The sequence below is a fragment of the Hemicordylus capensis genome, chromosome 1, assembly GCF_027244095.1.
Source record: "Hemicordylus capensis ecotype Gifberg chromosome 1, rHemCap1.1.pri, whole genome shotgun sequence".
Classification (NCBI taxonomy): domain Eukaryota; kingdom Metazoa; phylum Chordata; class Lepidosauria; order Squamata; family Cordylidae; genus Hemicordylus; species Hemicordylus capensis.
This window is the reverse complement of record NC_069657.1, coordinates 5129968-5148962: the sequence shown is the minus strand read 5'-3', so window position 1 is coordinate 5148962 and position 18995 is coordinate 5129968. Positions and strand designations below refer to the sequence as shown.

At 48.4% G+C, this 18995-nt stretch overlaps 1 long non-coding RNA gene across 1 annotated transcript; it reads left to right on the top strand.

The window, feature by feature from the left end:
• Positions 1-13921: 13921 nt before the first annotated feature.
• LOC128346900 (uncharacterized) lies at positions 13922-18995 on the top strand. The gene is made up of 3 exons (XR_008317281.1): positions 13922-14192; positions 17173-17263; positions 18868-18995. It is a non-coding gene; the product is annotated as an uncharacterized LOC128346900 (long non-coding RNA).

Genomic DNA, 18995 nt, shown 5'->3' with positions numbered 1-18995 from the left:
TATTTATGTTTTGAATACAATTTGCCTGAATGGAAGCATTTTGCCGCTGTTGAGTGGCTAAACTGGAAAGTGCCCAGGTCTTTCCCCAGGGACCATTGGGATACTCTACAGGAGTCAAGGGGGTGGTAAAAGTCTTCTGCTATTTGTCACACATAGCATAAGCCATACAGTGCCCGATTACATTTTCAATGCGTTTGTCCATACTGGGCCACCAAAAACCTCTCTGATTCGCCTTTTAGTCAAGTACATGCCCAGGTGACCTTCATGGGCCATTTTGATCACTTTTTCTTGTAAGAAAGTTGGCACCACCAAATGATCAATCCTCAGCACCAGCTCATTGAGAAGGGACAGTTCACTTGCTACAGTACATGCATGTATGGTCGAAGATATTCAGCTACTCTGTTTCTGCAGGGCCACCCAATAGTTATGTGAAGTTTAAGTTCAGTAGCACTTGATCAGCACCAAGGGCCGCTTTCCGCTCAGAAGATGTGATCACTCCATGAGTGCATGAAGCTCTTTGCGCAATTACTATTCCTGTATCCTCTTCTTCTGTAATCTCCTCTTGGCCTGCAAGTGGAAGGTGAGCTAAACAATCGGCGGTTGTATTCAGAGGCGTTCTTAGGACCGGGCCACGGGGATCTGGCCTGGTCCTTGCCGCCTGGGGGAAGCCTCCAAACGCTCCCTCCCTCCCTCCATGGCTGTGGCAGTCTCCCAGTCCTCCTCCCCTCACTCCCCTCTGGAAGTAGTGACCGGAGAGCGATGCTGGGCCTGCCGTTCAGCCCAGTGTCTCTAACAACCTGCAAGGTGCACCTGTGCAGTTGTGAGAGCTCGTCGCAAGCCCGTCATGGGATTGTGATGAGCTCTCACAACTGCGCAGGCGTGACTCACAGTCCGTTAGAGATGCTGGGCTGAACGGCAGGCCCAGCATCGCTCTCCGGTCATGGCTGGGCACCAACATGACCTAGATGCACCCCTGGTTGTATTCCAAAGGCTTGGAAGACATTCCACCTGGAAAGCAAAGTCCATAAGTCTGGCGATTCATTTGGCTACGCTTGGGGTCGCGCGACTTGATCCCCGAGTAGTAAGTCTTGATGAGGAGATAATTGCAGAAATAGGACTTCAGTTTTCCAGGGAAGAGCAGGTTCTCCTGGGGTGGACAAGTAAAAAGGTGGTGGTGGGATCTGAGCCATGCTGCAGTGGGCACCCAGGGAACAGCAGAGTCCTGGTTGATCAGGAAAAAGTACCTTCCGGGGTTGTGCAGGTCCGGAAGCTGGAGAAACCATCAACAGCAGCGATAATAGAAAGCAGTTCAGGAATGCAGGCCCAGTAATGCAATGCAAAGGGGTTGCAGGAACATCCACAAGCTTTGCCGGCTCAAGCGCATAGCTGGTTCAAAATCTCATCACAAATGTTTCATAGCTGCTTCTCTCATAAGTGCAAAGGAACCTTATGTTTCTTTCACTAAGCTCCATTCAGAAACAACTCCATTTGCTCCTTCTCCTTTCCCTCCCTTTCCTTTCCGACTCCACCACCCACACTCTCTACAGTGTCCCCACTGGGACAAAGTTCTAATTAGCAAAACATAAAAGACTGCTAGATAGAATCAACAGGCCTCTGAGCTGCGGTGGCCACTCCCCCAGGCAGGTGTTCTAGGAGACTGTTCCAGGCATAGTGGGCAGGAAGGGAGAACAGGTAGGGTCAAGGAGGTACTCTAGTAGTTGATCGTCTGTGGGCAGTTCTCAGAGTTTTGAATTCTGCACACAGAGAGCCACACACTTATCCTTTCCGTGAAGAATCCGTGCATGCACACAGTCCTGGGAGACTGTGATTAAACTTGTTGACTCCAACCTCACTCCATTTCCACTTGTCTCTTTGAGGGCCTTGGTCAACCTTTTGCTCAGAGTCTACACAAGGCAGAAAACAACCCTATACATATACTTACTAGGGAGTCAGTCCCACTGAACTCAGGGGAGCTCTTACTTGCTGGCGAAGGGACTGTACATGTGATGTGAATTCCAGTTCGTCCTGGGTCCGCCCTAAGCCAATCAAACAGACTCAGTGGGAATCAATTAGAGGCAATTTATTGCACTGCAGTTGCAACAGGTAATCAGAGGGCTTTACGCTCTCAAACTGATTACAAATTGGTTATAGGTGCATCTTACATTTATACAAATAATCTGAATGATGCTGATACCCTAGACATAGTATACGTGGCAACAAAATGGTGGACTAAGTATCTAGTACGCATGCGAATGATTCATTGTTCATCTGGTGATCACTCCTTATTTGGTTACATCCTGTTTTCTTAACTGTCAGCAAAGAACAGTGAGAATCCTGTGAGAACCAAGTTTCCTTAGATACAATTTAGTGGAGAGAGATAATGACGTTGATCATGTGAGGCCGTGATGTCCCTGAGCTGGCCTGAGCTGGGCTGGGTAACTTTAAGTTAGAGTGAGGTATTCTGAGTAAAATGGAGTTACTTTGGTTTTCTAAAACACATCAACTGGAACTGAGGCTGTAGAGTCCCAGCAGTCACCATGAGGTTTTACAGACAGGGCTTCTGTCCCGAATCTCCTTCGGGAGGGACACACCAGCCAAACTTACCCCAAAATCCCTTCAAGATCTTTGGACCCACTTCACACGCAAGTCAGGCTTTGTGATGCAAATTCTAGCTTATCTCCAGGTATTTCCAGATTTTTAATATGCTGTTTTTAAGCTACTTTTTCTGAAAACACTGGAGCAAACAGGGAGAGGTGCTGATGTAGAATTGTTCGCATGATAAGAGGCATGTTCTCTTCAGAAATGCAGATCTTTCCTTGCAAGGAACTCTCCCCCCACCCCAATTGGCTAGGAAGGAAAACACTGACGCCTGCCATGTGTACCTGCGAAAACGAAAGCCAAGAGCAGAGGGGAGGGGCTGCTTCCCTCAATGCCGCGAGTGTCCTTCGAAGTGGCTTCACTCAACATTTACCCCAAAGCCTGAAGCCAAGAAGTGTGAATCACCTCCATAAGAAAGAGGAAGTCTTGCTCTGGTGCATTGCTGGAAATTAGTTTCCAGGGAGTTCCAAGCTCTTGGGTATTCACTGGTGCCTGCAGGAGCGTGTCCGTCAGAAATATCTCCACATGCTGGCTTCTGTGTTAAAAGCTCTTCACCCTACTGGGTTCACAGATAAATCAAGACAAACCATTTTGGAGGATGGGGTTTTTATGTATGGATGCTCTCTGATCACACACCCATAAGAAAGAGTAGGAATCAAATTAAAACTTAAACAGCATGAGGGAGTGACAGCAGGAAAGAGAGCATGCCCTCATCTCTTGCCTGTGGACTTCCCAGGGGCATTTGGTGGGCCACTGTGTGAAACAGGATGCTGGACTAGATGGGCCTCCTTGGGCCTGATCCAGCTGGGCTGCTCATATGTTCTTAAACTCTCAATAGTATTAAAACAACTATTTAAAACCATTTAAAGCCAGGCTTAAAAAACGTGTCGTGTGGGCTCTTTTAAAGGCTGGTTAAGATGTTAAAGCACAAATGTCCATAGGGCGTGCATTCCACAGCCTAGGAGCAACTATAGAGAAGACCCACACCTGAGCCACTGCCAGATGAGCAGGCAGCATCCGGAGACGGACTTTTCTTGATGACCTTAATGTGCGGTGGGGATCATGTAGAAGGAGGCATTCTCCCAGGTAAATCGGTCCTAAGCCAATTAGGGCTTTAAAGGTAATTACCAGCACTTTGTGTTTTGTCCAGCAACCTATTGGCAGCCAATGCCGTTGTTTTAAAACAGGCATAACATGATCTCTCTGAGAAACCCCAGAGACCAATCTAGCTGCTGCATTTTGGACCAACTGAAGTTTCTGAACTACATACAAGGCAGCCCACTGCAAAGAGCGCATTGCAGTAGTCTAGGCTAGAGGTTAGCAGAAAGCGCACCACAGTTTTGAGATCATCGTCTTCAAGGAACGGACATAGCTGTCGTATCAACTGAAGTTGATAGAACGTGCTCCTGGACATAGTCTCCACCTGAGAATCCAGAGCGAGGTCCAGGTCCAGAAGCACTCCTGAGCTAAATACCGGTTCCTTTGGTGGGGAGTGCAGCACCCCATCCAGAACAGGGAGATCTATCACACACCCCAAAGTATGACCTCATAGATGGGTCTTGGGCCCAGGGGCAGAGCCACCATTGGGCCAACGGGTTCAAAGCACCCAGGCCATACCCAATCAGGGGCCGCGCCTCATGGCCCCGAAACGCCCCCTGCGTCTGATGTCAGACCCAGGGATGCTGGTTTAGCTCCCGAGTGGGGGCCGCACGGCCCCTTTGGTAGCTATACTAAGGCTGGCACCATGCCGCGTGGCCCCTTCAGAAGTTAAGAGGCTGGCGCTGCATTCGCAGCGCAGCCAGGAGTGGCTCTTCCCTAGCAGAGAAGAGCCGCTCCTTGCTGCGCTGCAAAAGCAGCACCAGCCTTAGTTTAGCTCCCGAAGGGGCCACACGGCCCCTTTGGGAATTAAACTCCAACTCCCGCCGTTCAGGAGCCAGACCATGCCCCCCCCCCATGTCTGGCATCAGGTGCGGGGGCGTGGCTAGCCACTGCGTCTGACGTCAGACGTGGAGGCGGGGTCAGCAGGGCAGCTGCCGTGGCCACACACAGGCCGCCGGCAGTCAGGCTCCGCCTCTGCTTGGGCCTGATCCAGCAGGGCTGTTCTTATGTTCTTAAGACACAACATAAAGACCATTTGGAGGCTTATTCTGTGGCGATACATGCAGCCAAGAAGCAATTATATTCTGCATGCATTGTGTCCGCAAGTTCACGTCCAGCGGAGTTGTTCAGAGTTGTGAGGGGTTTGGCTCCGGTTCCCTCCTCTCTGAACTTAGATTTGGATTTTTCAACCTCCCACTGTGAGGCTTCTAACAACTTCTTTTGCAGATAAAATCTCTCACATTCAAGCTGACTTGGACTCCATGGTTATGGCAGGGTCAATTGCAGAGGTGTCAGTAATTCTTCTGGTTCAGTTAGAATGGATTAGTTTCCGTTCGTAACTCCAGAGGATGTGGACAAGCTCCTTGGAGCTGTTCGAACTGTCCTTTGGCTCCATGCCCAACATGGCTTATAACATCTAGCAGGGAGGCTGTTACAGATGGCCTAGCTGACATCACAAATGCCTTCCTGAGGGAGGCCAGGATGCTTCCATGTTTGAAGGAAGCAATTGTGAGACCTCTACTTCAGAAGCCTGCCCTAGAGCCCTCAGTGATGGATAATTATAGGCCCGTCGCCAACCTCCCTTGGGTGGGCAAGGTAACTGAGATGGTGACAGCGATCAACTCCAAGGAGTTTTGGAAGATATTGATTATCTAGATCCATTTCAAACTGGCTTTAGAGCTGGCTATGGGGTGGAGACCGCCTTGGTCAGCCTGTTGGATGATCTCTACCAAGGAATGGACAGAGGGAGTGTGACTCCGTTGGTTCTTTTGGACCTCTCTGTGACTTTCGATACAATCAACAATGGTATCCTTCTGGATCATTTGAAGGTGGTTCTGCTTTGCAGTGGTCCCATTCCAATCTCTTGGGTAGATTCTAGATGGTGTCGCTAGGAGATAGTTGCTCTCTGAAATGAGAGCTATTGTATGGTGTCCCTCACACTGTTCCTCTAAGAGGGATTCCCAGATGTTGTTCACTACAAGTCCCAGGATCCCCAGCTGCAATGACCTTTGGCTGGGGATTATGGGAGTTGTAGTCAGCAACATATGGGAATCCCTGTTATAGGGAACATTGGTCCCTCAAGGCTCCATCCTATCTCTGCTGCTTTTTAACATCTACATGAAACCACTGGGTGAGAACATCAGGAGATTTGGAGCAGGTTGTTATCAATATGCTGATGACACCCAAATCTATTTCTCCATGACATCACCATAAGGAAAAGGCATAACGTTCCTAAATTCCTGCCTACAGGCAGTAACGGACTGGATGAGGGATAATAAATTGAAACTGAATCCAAACAAGACGGAGGTACTCATGGGGTAGGCTACCGGCCCCGTATGGGCTCAGCTCCTCCCTGCTGGGTTCTCTGTGGTGGACCAAGTTAAGGGAAGGGAGGCGGTTGTGTGTGTGTGTGTGGAATGGCTGTGATCCATTGGAATAACATTTCCCTTACCAGAATCCCTGTGAGAGAACGGGACCATATTGGGCAAGATCTTATATCTGAGATCTTTGGAATAATGATCTTGAATACCCAATGGCAGGTCACATTGAAGGCAATGAAACATGCCTTTTTAGATCTTAAAATGCGGCAAATACAACAGAAACTTGTATACCGTGTCTATTGGACTACTCAGAGAATGTTTAATAAAGGATGGTGCAGACTGCTATATGTTGGAGGTGTAATTTGTACAAGGGAATGTTTACCTCGTTACCCCTTTGGTAACCTCCAGACTTGACTTCTGTAATGTGCTCTGCGTGGGGCTGCCTTTGTACATAGTCCGGAAACTTCCGTTGGTTCAGAATGCGGCAGCCAGGTTGGTCTCTGGGTCATCTTGGAGAGACCACATTATGCCTTTACTGATGGAGCTACACTGGCTGCCAGCAGGTTTCTGGACAAAATACAAAGTGCTAGTTATAACTTATAAAGCCCTAAACGGCTTAGGCCCTGGGTATCTAAGAGAGCATCTTCTTCATTATGAGCCCCACCACCCATTGGGGTCATCTGAGGAGGTCCATCTCCAGTTACCGCCAACTCATTTGGTGGCTACACAGAGACGGGCCTTCTTGGTCGCTGCCCCGAGATCGTGGAATACGCTCCCTGCTGAGATGTGATCCTCTCCATCTTTGGCAATTTTCAAAAAACACCTGAAAACCCATCTTTTCGCCCAAGCTTTCTCAGCTTCCTAAATTTTTTGGGTTTGAATTTCTGGTTTGTTTGTTTTTCAATTGTTAAATTGTTTTAACTTTTTTGTATATGTTTTTAACTGGTTTTATGCTATTGTAAACTGCCCAGAGACAAAAGTTTGGGGTGGTGTACAAATTTGATAAATAATTAATAAAATAAAATAAAATAAAATAATAATACATATATGGTTTGGTCCTGTCCAGTTATTGCACTGTTTTTGGTCTGAAATTCATAACGTAGTCAATATGACATTGCAGTTACAATTGTCCGTTAAAGACGTTCATATTTTGCTGGGGTATATCCCCAGCATATGGAATCTAACACCACTGTACATCAATAACTGTGGATTCTCCATGCTTGGGGTGTTGCCAAAAGGATTATAATACAATACTGGAAGGACAAATTTACTCCTGAATGACAGTTTTGGATTACTTACTGATATGTGTTCTTTGTCTGCATGAACTGGGGTTTTTTCATTGCCAAGGTAAAGAAGAAGAATTCTTAGCAATTTGGTTGAACTTCAATGAACTGTTCGTAATTTGAAACATAACCTTGAAGGTGGTTGTTTTTTTAAAAAAAATCCTTTTTCTCTCTCTTCTCCTGTGTTGGAGAAGAGATTGAGATTGTTTTAATGAAAGCCTTGAGATGATTTTAATGAAAGACAGTATAGAAATTTAACTATAAATAAATTATTTTCATCCTTGATTATGTTTATATACTGTAACCTTATAGCAATAAAAGGTAGGGGGGGGAGAACTGGGCCATATTGAGTGTTTGTAACCTGGCCTGGGGACTCGGGATAGACTGGGGATTCTATTGGTGTGCCGATCACCCTGTTGCCCAATGGAGTCCCTGACTGACCTGACGGAGCTGGTTGCGGAGTTGGTGTTGGAGTCGCCCAGGCTTTTGGTGTCAGGTGATTTCAGTGTTCACGTTGGGACTGGCTTGTCTGGTGCAGCTTGGGAGTTCATAGCCGCCATGACAACTATGGGCCTGTCCCAATTGGTCACAGGGCCAACACACACTGCTGGTAACACTCTCAATTTGGTCTTTTGCTCAGATCAGGGTGCTGTTCTGTGGGTGGAGACTCCTAGAGTGTCTCCATTGCCATGGATGGACCACTCTTGGGTTCGTGGTCACAACCCACCTCTTCGGGGTGCAGGACCTATTAGGATGGTCTACCCAAGGAGGCTGTTGGATCCTGTAGCATTCCAAGAGGTCTTAGAGGGTTTCAGAGTTGGTTCTGGCGGTGATTCTGTTGATGCCCTGGTGGAGACCTGGAATAGGGAGTTTACCAGGGCAGTAGACACTATCGCCCCTAAGTGTCTTCTCCATTCCTCTTTAAAACTGCTCCATGGTACACTGAACAGCTACAGGAGCTGAAGTGGCCAGAGAGTGGAGGAAGACTATACTTAAATCCAGTAACGTTAGCTTAACGTCTGCTCCAGGCAAATTGATGAAAAGCATGCTCAAGAATAAAATTATAAAGCACACAGAAGAACAGGCCCTGCTGAGGGAGAACCAGCATGGCTTCTGCAAAGTAAAATCTTGCCTAAGGTACCTTCTTTATGAGGCAAGGCTACAACACCTGGGGCTATTTAGTTTGGAAAAATGATGACTGTGGGAAAACATGATAGAGGTCTATAAAATCATGCATGGTGTGGAGAAAGTGGAAAGAAAGAAATTCTTCTCCCTCTCACATAACACTAGAACCAGGGGTCATCCCATGAAATTGACTGCTGGGAAATTTAGGACCAACAAACAGAAGTACTTTTTCACACAATGCATTATCCCCTTGTGGAATTCTCTGCCACAAGATGTGATGACAGCCAACAACCAGGATGGCTTTAAGAGGGGTTTGGGTAACTTCATGGAGGAGAGGTTTATCAACGGCTACTAGTCGGAGGGCTACAGGCCACCTCCAGCCCGAAAGGCAGGATGCCTCTGAGTACCAGTTGCAGGGGAGCAATGGCAGGAGAGAGGGCATGTCCTCAGCTCTTGCCTGTGGGTTCCCCAGAGGCATCTGGTGGGCCGCTGTGTGAAACAGGATGCTGGACTAGATGAGTCTTGAGTCTGATCCAGAAGGGCTGTTCTTATGTCCTGAGGTCGGTTGGAACTACTCACTGAGGCCTGAGAGTGAGTGAATAAAACAATCATCTTGTTTTAATTCTGCCTGCTGTTCTGCTTTTATCTGCTTTATCTTTTATTGTGTTTTTAGGGTATACTCCAGATACGTGGCATAAAGTGCCAAGTTATTGCCCACTGGTGTCCAGCGCCCCCCACTAATGGCCATGCCACAGACCACAGCCTAAGGAGAGCACTCCCATGCATAGGCCAGCCCAGGCGCTTTCCAGACTAGCTGCTCAACAGCAGCAAAATGCCTCCGTTCAGGAAAGTCACACTGAAAACGTTAACAGCAGGGGGAGCAGTCTCGTGGAAACTAACAACCCGAAAAAACAGCAACTTCCTTACCCCAGATATTCGACGTCCTACCTCTATATCGCAGCGATTAAAATTGAAACAAGGCGTTGGCAATGTGAACAGCACCCCGCTGTCTACGTAGGGACTGCAGTGTCACAACACAAGAAGTGTGGAAGCACCCTTCCGAGATATGACGTGACCCCGTTGCAGGGTTCAGTCTGAAAAGTGCCCTGGAACATGATAGCAAAGATACCAGCAAAAAATGAAATGGAGCAAACGCAACCTGTTCAGGCCACATTTGAAGCAATGCAGTTTTTGACTGGCGTGTTTGCTGGGTTTTCTGTCGAGCACTGATTAAAGACGCCTCCTCAAGGTCTTTTTGTGTAGTCATCCAAGGTGATTAGGGAAGCCTGCAGCCGCTGTGCTAGGCCAAGTACCTGCCGTGGATTCCTTTCGCCGCTGGGCTGTCTCCACCACACACGGCTCTGTGTTTTCAGCAGCAAAAGGAAGTGGTGTCAGTCAACAGCAAGGCATATTAATGTGGCTGGAAATGCAGACAAGTCAACAAAAAATGCTTGTCAGTTTGTGAGACAGCCCTCTCAGGTGACAGCTTCCTGCAGCGTTTTCTAGGGAGAAGGCAGCTAGCATGTTGGTAGGAAAGGAAGGAGAACTCTTGTCCTAGGAGTGCTGAAGAAAGGCAGTGGTGGCCTAACAGCGTTGGCAGCAGTGGCCCATGTCTAGCATTTTTGGTGGGCCACCACTACTGCGGCCAGGGCCCCGCCCACTGTTGGCTTCCACTCACTCACCCGCGGCCACCACTGCTGGTTGCCCACCACGGCCTCCATTCCCTGCCAAACCCGGCTTGCTTCCCTTTGCTGGCTGCATTATAATGACATCACGTAATGATGTCACTGCCTCGGCACGAGCTCATCCGAGGGATAACCGCTCTCAGCTCTCCTGCTTCTGTTTGCCTTTTTTATGCTGGTTGTTGTCTTTGGTAGTTTATGGTTTCTACTGTTTAATTGGCTTGAGGGTTTTAAATGTTCTTTTTAGGGAGTGTTGTGTTTTAACTTTTGCAAACTACCTTGGGATGCCTTATTGAAAGGCGGTATAAAAACTGAACAATCAATCAATCAATCAATCAAGGATGTGCAGTGGAGACACCATTATACCACTTCCCGACCAGCAAGGTGAAGGATGCTGCCCCCCCCCCGCCCACACACACACCATTAACTATATAGTGCCATCAATGGTCACGGCATTTAGCAGGATAAGAACAAGATTACAAGTCCCAGCCCCCAAGAGCTTACAATCTAACATTTGGCACAGTGGAGCCAACAAAGGCACGCTGGGGAAGAAAGCTGGGAGGATAAATGGGCTAAGAATGTTACATTTGGAAACAGCTTCATGGGCTGCCAGTGTGTTTCCGGGTCCCATTCAAGGTGCTGGTCTTGATCTTCAACGCCCTTAACGGTCTGGGCCCAGGATTCCTGAGGGACCGCCTGCTCCCAAGGATTTCTGCCCGCTTGACAAGGTCATTGGAGGGGGCTCTGCTCTGGGTGCCGACAATGAGGGAGGCTCAGCTGTCGTGCATGCGGGACAGGGCCTTCTCAGTTACGACCCCCAGACTCGGGAATGCTCTCAGACTTTGGAATGTACCCGCTCCTCAGCCTCCATCACAGTTTTTAGAAAGCAAGTCTTTTTACCCAGACTTTTATGGCTGTTTTTTGTTGCTGCCGCTCTGTATTTTATAGTCTCATTGTATATGTTTTTTTTTTAATTTTTAATTAGATCTGTATTTTTATATTCCAAGTTAATATGTTTATTGTGTAACCTTTATAGTCTTATCTTGTTTGAGATTGTTTTAATGAACAGTGGTATAAAAAGATTAACGACAAATAAATAATTAAAAGTTCAGTTACACACACTTAGGTTTGGTCTCAGTTGGGATGAACTGGGCATTGCCTCCAGACTGCCCAGCTAAGACCCTGCACCGCTACAACACCAATCTAGCTCTCCTGTCTGACGCATAAGCACTCACATTTGACATCACTGCAGACCATGTGTTGTGAGTGGGCTTGTGCATGTGTGTGTTTGTGCATGAACAAGAGAGTCTGTTCTTGCAGGCTTGCAATCTGCTCAGCCTGGGAGGGAGGCCGTGGCCAAGAGATATGCAATGCCCCGCACAGAGCATATGTGCCGTGTTCAAAGGATCTCATTGTTTCCCGCCTATGACAAAGAAGCCGTACATGATGTCTGACACAGCACAGGCTCAGGAAATGAGGAAACTCTCACAGACTCTGTTTCTAGGCCGGTGTTTCAATGCTGTACATACTGATGATTGCAGCAGAGGGGAAGATGCTTCCCAGCCCCTGAGCAGAGTTTAGTTAGTACAGCATCATCTTAACTTCTCTTCGGCTCTTTCCAGATCAGGCCCTGCAACGGGGTCACACCATATCTCGGAAGTGTGCTTCCATGCTTCCTGCATTGTGACACCGCAGTCCCTACATGGACAGCAGGGTGCCGCTCACATTTCCGATGCCTTGTTTCGAATTTAATCGCTGCAATATAGAGCTTGGGCGTTGTATATCTGGCGTAAGGAAGTTGCTGGTTTTTTCGGGTTGTTAGTTTCCACGAGACTGCTCCCTCTGCGGTTTATGTTTCCAGTGCGACTTTCCTGAATGGAGGCATTTTGCTGCTGTTGAGCAGCTAGTCTGGAAAGTGCCTTGGTGGGTGATGTGACATGACAGGGACTGTGGACTGTAAAAAGGGCTTGTCATGATTTCCCACAAACAACGTTTTTGACTATGCCCACCTGCAGGGGTGCATATGTCCCACCCCTAAGCAGCCCCCTCATTTTACTGAGCTCCCCCCCCACCAAATCCAATAACCCATCTTTCACCCCAAAAGTGTCTTTCCTCTCCACAAAAAACAATTTAAGTGAGATGTTGCACCTCAAGTTTTTCCTCTGGCTGGACCCCTGGTGCCTGCTTCCTCAGCTTGAAAATGACAAGCATGCATGCGAGAGGTGAAACCCAAATTCCTGCAGCCATTTGGGATGTCCTTAAGGGCAGGAGCACAGCAGGGAGACCCATCATCTGACCCTTGCAGTTTCAATACTCCCGGAAGTTCTGCACGAGCCCCACTGAAATGGCCAGGAGCTGTACAGGAGCATTATTATTAGGATGTCTATTACAGCACCATCCATGCCTATGGCATTTTACAGAGCATAAGAGACAGTTCCCTGCCCTGAGAAGTTTACAGTCTAAAATGTGGATTACTATACATGCATGTTTTTAAAAACCCTTTAAGATATCTCAAAACTGTGCTGCCGCACAGTGCGTTGTTAATTACTGCTGCTGCTGCTGCGATTTCTATGCTACTAGTGGTACTTTGCAAGTAAGGTGAGCAAATGACAGTCCCCAGCTGCCCGCAAGGAGCTTACAAGTTGAATCTCAACAGTGGGGAGAAACCAATGCCAGGCAGAGGAGCAGGGAGGCAAAGACAGACAGCAAGGAAGGACTGGCAACAAGGAGAGAGGCTCTGGCTTCATGTAGGCTTCATTCCAGCGGAGGGTGAGAAAGCTGAGCCAATGGCAAGAGGGAATTGGTGAGGGGACTCTAGGAAAAGGGGGCAGCAAGGGAGTTAGTAGTACAGCCGTTGGGACAGCGGGAACGACGCAGCAAGAGGAGGACAGTAAAGAGGAGGCAAAGGTAGCAGCCAGCAAAGAGGCAAAGTCGTGCATCTTTGGGGTTCGTTTCCGTCACGAGCAGGGACTGAGTGGGGGGAGGCAAAGGCTTGCTGGGGAACGTGGGCATTGTAATGCTGCATAAACCCATGATTCTGGACCTTTGTATTCCGTTCTGGTGGCCCCTATCTCAAAAAGGGGATCTGATTGCTGCGGAAAGTGCAGAAAAAGCCCATGAAAATTAGCAAAAGGTTGGAGCACCTTCCCTATAAGGAAAGGCAGACGTCTTTGGGAATTTTTAATTTAGAGCAGGGGTTCTTAATCTTGGGTCCCCAAATGTTGTTGAACTACAACTCCCATCATCCCCAGAGTGATGAGAATCCTTGGGCTAGGTGTTAGGGATGGGGTGGATGACAGAGGAGGAGCCAATATCTGAGTTTTTGGAGGTTCCCCCCAGCCCTGCCGTGTGTTCCCTCTAACAGGGATTCCCAGATTTGGTGGACTACAACTCCCATAATCCCTAGCCCAAGGCCATTGAAGCTGGGGATTCTGGGAGTTATAGTCAGCAACATCTGGGAATCCCTGTTAGAGGGAACAGTGCCCACCGCCTTGTCCTGGGAAGAGAACTGTCATGTTGGGGGTTCCTTTCAGATGTCCTCCGCCTTGACTCCCCACGCGCAGCTTCCCAAAGCCCTCGTCTGCTTTCTCCTCTCCTCTCCTCCCCAGGAAGAGCAGCCTGTTTCCCCCCTTTTGTGCAGACACAACCCAGCTGCAGTGGTTGGGCCTTGCTGCCGTGGCCCGCCCCTCCCTCCTCCCGGTCACCCCCTGCTGCTGCTGCCAAGACTGTAACAATGGGAAGGGAAGGACACACAATGGTGTCATTCAATTAGCCAAGAAGGCAGGCGATGTTAGTGGCCACCCCGAGGGGCTTGCGAGGAGGAGCCTGCTCTCACCACCATGGAATTGCCTTGGACGGAGTCCTTGGCCCCAGCCGGGCTGTCCCCGTTTGCCCGGCTCTTGGCAGAAGCAACAGAGCAGCAGCCGCAGCCCTGAGACTGTGGCACCCCCTTAGCCTGCAGGCCTGGAGGAGGGCACAACTTCAGGGCTCCATGGCCACTCCCTGAGTGCAGACAGACGTGGCCCAAGGAATTCCCCATACATTCAGACATGCTGCTGGGCTTTAGTTCCTGGTCTTCGTCCCTGGTTCGTCGCTGTCCAACATTTAGCCCCTTATTTTCTTGTGGCGGGGTGTGTGTGTGTGTGTGCCTTGTTCATTTGCTGCTGCTGCTGTCTCTCACGGTTCCATCCCTCCCCAGTATCTCTGGACGCACAGTTGTCATGAGCGGGTGGCCCACAGGGAGGGCTCGCACCCCCAATGAACAGCTCAGAGCCCCAAATATCATCAGCCACCTCTTTTCCGGGGGGGGTGTCACTTATGCTGCAGCAACAATCACTTCTTGTCTCCGTCTCCTCCCTAAAATGTGCTGTGCCAGGAACAAGACAGACACTTTAGCCCCCCAATGCAGCCCTTGTTTCCCCTGTTTTGCTTTGGGGAGGAGGCAGGTGTCATTATTCAGTGAAGGGGCCATGCATGGATGAGTGGAATTATCAAAGCGGGGGGGGGGCGGGCTGTGGGCCCAGGGCCCGGATCTTTGGGGTACCTTGCGCCGCCCCGGTCTGGAAGTTAAAGTTGGGGGTGGCGTAGGGAGTGGAGAAGGGTGTCTCTTGACTTTGCACACTTGTATATCAATGTGTGCACATGAATACGAAGGGCGTCATCCTGTGCACAGTCTGTCTTCACAAATAGCAGCTGCTGCAGGACATTTTGACCTGCTGACAACAAATTGTAAGGCAACGTCTTTCCAGTGCATCCGAAAAACACCTAAAGAACACACACACTTTCTAGGCTTTGAAATTAGTACTGGACAATCTATTGCAGAGGGAATGAAAATAGCATAAAGTAACTTATTTAATTTTATTTTAAATATATTTGCCATGCTTTTTAGCTATAATTATTGGAGGTAATCGGAGTATTTTCACAGGGGTGTGTGTGTGTGTGTGTGTGTACATGGTGGTATTTGATTAATTATTTAGATATGTTATGATAGTTTTCTCTGGGACGTTATTTCAATATGTAGATATATGCATATTCCTGTTTATACATCCCCACCCCAAGTTGTGATTTGTTGTAGAATATAAAGTAATTAAACTCTTTTTAAAAATGGAAAATAGCACAAAGTAGGCAGAAGGGAGCCTTCAACAAGGGGAACACCGAGATGGCAGGGAGAGGGGAGGCTGCAAAGTGATCTTTGGCGTGAGAATTTGTGTGCTACAAGCATGTCCCAATATTTGTCTGTGAAATATTGGAGGGTCTGCAACATGCAATAGTGCTTTGTTACTTCCTGAAATAGATCTGTTGCTGCCAGGGACTTATTTATGTATGTATTATTTATTTACATTTATATGCAGCTCTTCCTCCAAGGAGCCCAGAGCGGTGTACATAGTTAGGTTTACACACAGCAGGCTTTTCCACGAGTTTCCTGGGAGGCTTTACTGTGAACTCAAAGTTGTCCCAAAAAACCGACACAAGAAGTGGATTTTTTTACCCTGGATATAAATCGGGCTACACTCTTAACGTGCAGTGAAAAACCCAAATTGTGTGTGAACCGCTCCCTGATAACTTGCAGGAACATCTGGCCAATATGTTAACACACACCCTCCATTCTGGAGGACATGCGAGTTAAAGGGCTTTAAAAGCCCCGTGTGGAAAACTTCCTGGTGGTGTCTGTGCCTTCGGAAATAGATTTTAACTTTCTGGGTGCTGTTAATGGTGGCACTGCCAGGTATATCCTCCATCTCACGTCCCGTTTCACAGTGTGGCTCTCGCACAACTCCAACTCCAGACCGCAACTGCCTGGTGGTAGCTGTCCCTGAGCCACTGGGAAGGCATTGGAATTGTGAAGGGCAGGCGGCTGGGTCCAGCGCTGGGAGCAGCCACCAGCTTCCACCACCGCGCCTGTGAGCAGGTCGCAGCAATTTGGGTTGGCAGAGGACAGCATGGAAAGAGTGACGGGCCGCTGCTCACGGCTGCGTCCACAGACTTGGGACATCTGACATTTCCATTCAGTAAACATGCCGATGTTTTCCCCGAGGCACTGACTGGGCTAGCAAACAGATACCTCTCCTAGGGCCCTGTCACGGCAGCAGCTTTCAAACTTTCTATTTGAAAGCAGGACACTTCAGAGGACACTTGCCTTGCACATTTATTTATAGAATTTGTACACGGCTTTTAAAATCCTCCATGCACCCAAGATCATTAAACGCAGCAAAATTAAAATTCAAACTAAATCCAACCAGGTGGCAGCAGGTTATCAGATGGAACAAATATGCTGGGGGGTTCACGGCCTTGCTTCTCCAGATGTTGCTGGACTACAAACTCCTATCATCCCCAGCTGCAGTAGCCAAAGGCTTCAGCCTTTAAGTCAGGGGATGATGGGAGTTGTAGTCCAGATCATCAAGGGGACCAAGGTTGAGAATGCCTGAAGACGTGTGCTTTATCAGGAAGAAGCCAATGAGGAACCTGGAAGTGCTGTGGAAGCTTCTAGATCATGTTGCAGGGAAAACTCAGGAGTGATGGGCCAGCTGTCTTTCAGGGGAGTTGTCTGCCTTTCCTAATTTTCTCATTAAGAAAGAGGATAAGCTTCTGAGGAACCTATGGGATCCTCAGTCACACAAACCACTGATCTCCATACAGTGAACATAACATCAGCCCTGCTGGATCAGGCCCAAGGAAGCCCATCTAGTACAGCATCCTGTTTCGCACAGTGGCCCACCAGATGCCGCTGGAAGCCCACAGGCAGGCATTGAGGGCATGCCCTCCCTCCTGCTGTTACTCCCCTGCAACTGGTACTCAGAGGCCCACAGTTGATAGACCTCTCCTCTATGAAGTTATCCAAACCCTTCTTAAAGTCATCCAGGTTGTTGGCTGTCACCACATCTTGTGGCAGAGAGTTCCACACGTTGATTATGCATTGTGCGAAAAAGTACTTCCGTTTGCTGGTCCTAAATTTCCTGACAATCAGTTTCATGGGATGACCCCAGGTTCTAGTGTTATGGGAGAGAGGGAGAAAAATTTCTCTCTGTGCTACTCTCCATCTCCACTAAGGTATCTTCTTTCCCACAGGTTACAGCTTGATTCTGCCAGTCCTCATTGAGGGCATGAGGAAGAGGCTTTCTTCAGGCCACACCCTTAAAAGGCACCTGTGCGCTCACAGGTAAGTCTAGTACAAGCACTGGCACTGCTCAGATTGCCATCCAGATGGTCCTTAATCCATTTCTGTTACATGAACAGGAGTGGCTCGTCCTAATAAGCCAAGGAGGTGCCCAAGGAGACACAGCTGCCTCTGCTTCCCAACAGCTTGGGTTGCTCCTCTCTCTCTGTCTCACCTGAGAGCTGTGCTGCCTGCAGGCTGATCATCCATCAGGTAGAGCTGCACAGTTAACCATACCGCTCTGCCAGATGAATGGCCAGCCTGCAGGCAGGCTGAAGCCTTTGGGCAGGGTGGGGGATAGAGGAGCAACCGGAACTGCCTTCTTTGGTGCCTCCCTCCAACCAGGCTCATTAGGACGAGCCACTACTGGACATGAAAACCCCATCATTTTAATGCACCACTCTCCACACATGTGGGATTTTACAACTGTTAGCAAAAAAACAGTTACTGCCACAATTCATGTTTAGACAGTGGTGGAGGGGACAGGCAGTTAAGAGGAAGGGAGAGGCTAGCAGAAGAAAAATAATCACAAAAGCGAGTCTATAGGTCTGCAAGCAATGTTTACAGCAAATCATGCACGCCCTTTGATGTTGCAGTCTCTGTAGGAAATCTGCCAGAGACAGACTCACTCAAACTGGTTTAAATTCCTTGGAGTCCAAAGGGAGAGGAACCAAAGAGACAAAGGGCCCCTTGTCAGTTTGGCGGCTGCTCTGGGTTTTGGGAGACAAAGTCCTACAAGCAGGCCCATGAGCTCACCCTTTGGCAGACTCAGGCACCAAAACACTGGCCAGGGCAAGGTCAGGCCTCCTTCCACACATACAAATATTATAAGAAGCTGCCACATACTGAGTCCGACCCTTGGTCTATCTAGATCAGTATTGTCTACACAGACTGGCAGAAGCATCTCCAAAATTGTAGGCAGGAGATTCTCTCAGCCCTATCTTGGAGATGCTGCCAGAGAGGGAACTTGAAACCTCCTGCTCTTCCCAGAGTGGCTCCATCCCCTGAGGGGAATCTCTTCCAGTGCTCACACTTCTAGTCTCCCATTCAAATACAACCAGGGTGGACCCTGCTTAGCTTAGGGGACAAGTCATGCTGGCTACCACAAGACCAGTTCTCCTCTCCTCTCACACAGGCAGACTAGACAGCTGCCTAGGACACCACAAAGCAAGGGGCACCAGGGGATACAACTGCCGCTGACTGGTGTGGTGTAATGCAGAATTCAACACAGCTACTCTGATTCACTCCAGTTATAGTGGTTGTACGTATTATGGGGCACGAGGCAAGATTATACTCCAGATCAATGCTAGCTGGAGCTGGTGCTATGGTGTTCAGCCAGCCACAATGAAAGCTGCTGTATATCTGAACAAGTCTCATTTGCTTCTAGGCTGCCTAAAAACAATTAAATATATTTAAGCTGGTATAAAATCAATAGACATTTGTAGTAATGAATATGCCTACTTTTCCAAAAAGTTGTAGGCAGTTTGAGAGAGATGAATGAGTATTCTGTTGTCCTACACTGCCTCCTCCTGGATGGGAAAAACTGGACAACTACTCTGGTGAGACAAAGCCTGTCATATTTTGTTTGGACTTTGTGTTTTTTTTAGTCTCTCGGCCTGAGTTGAAGACTGAATGAAGGCAACTTCAAGCCAACTTAACACCGAATCCAGACAAGACAGCGTACCAATGCCCTGCTGGGCCAAACGAGGCATCTGATTTGCTCACTAGCCCTTTT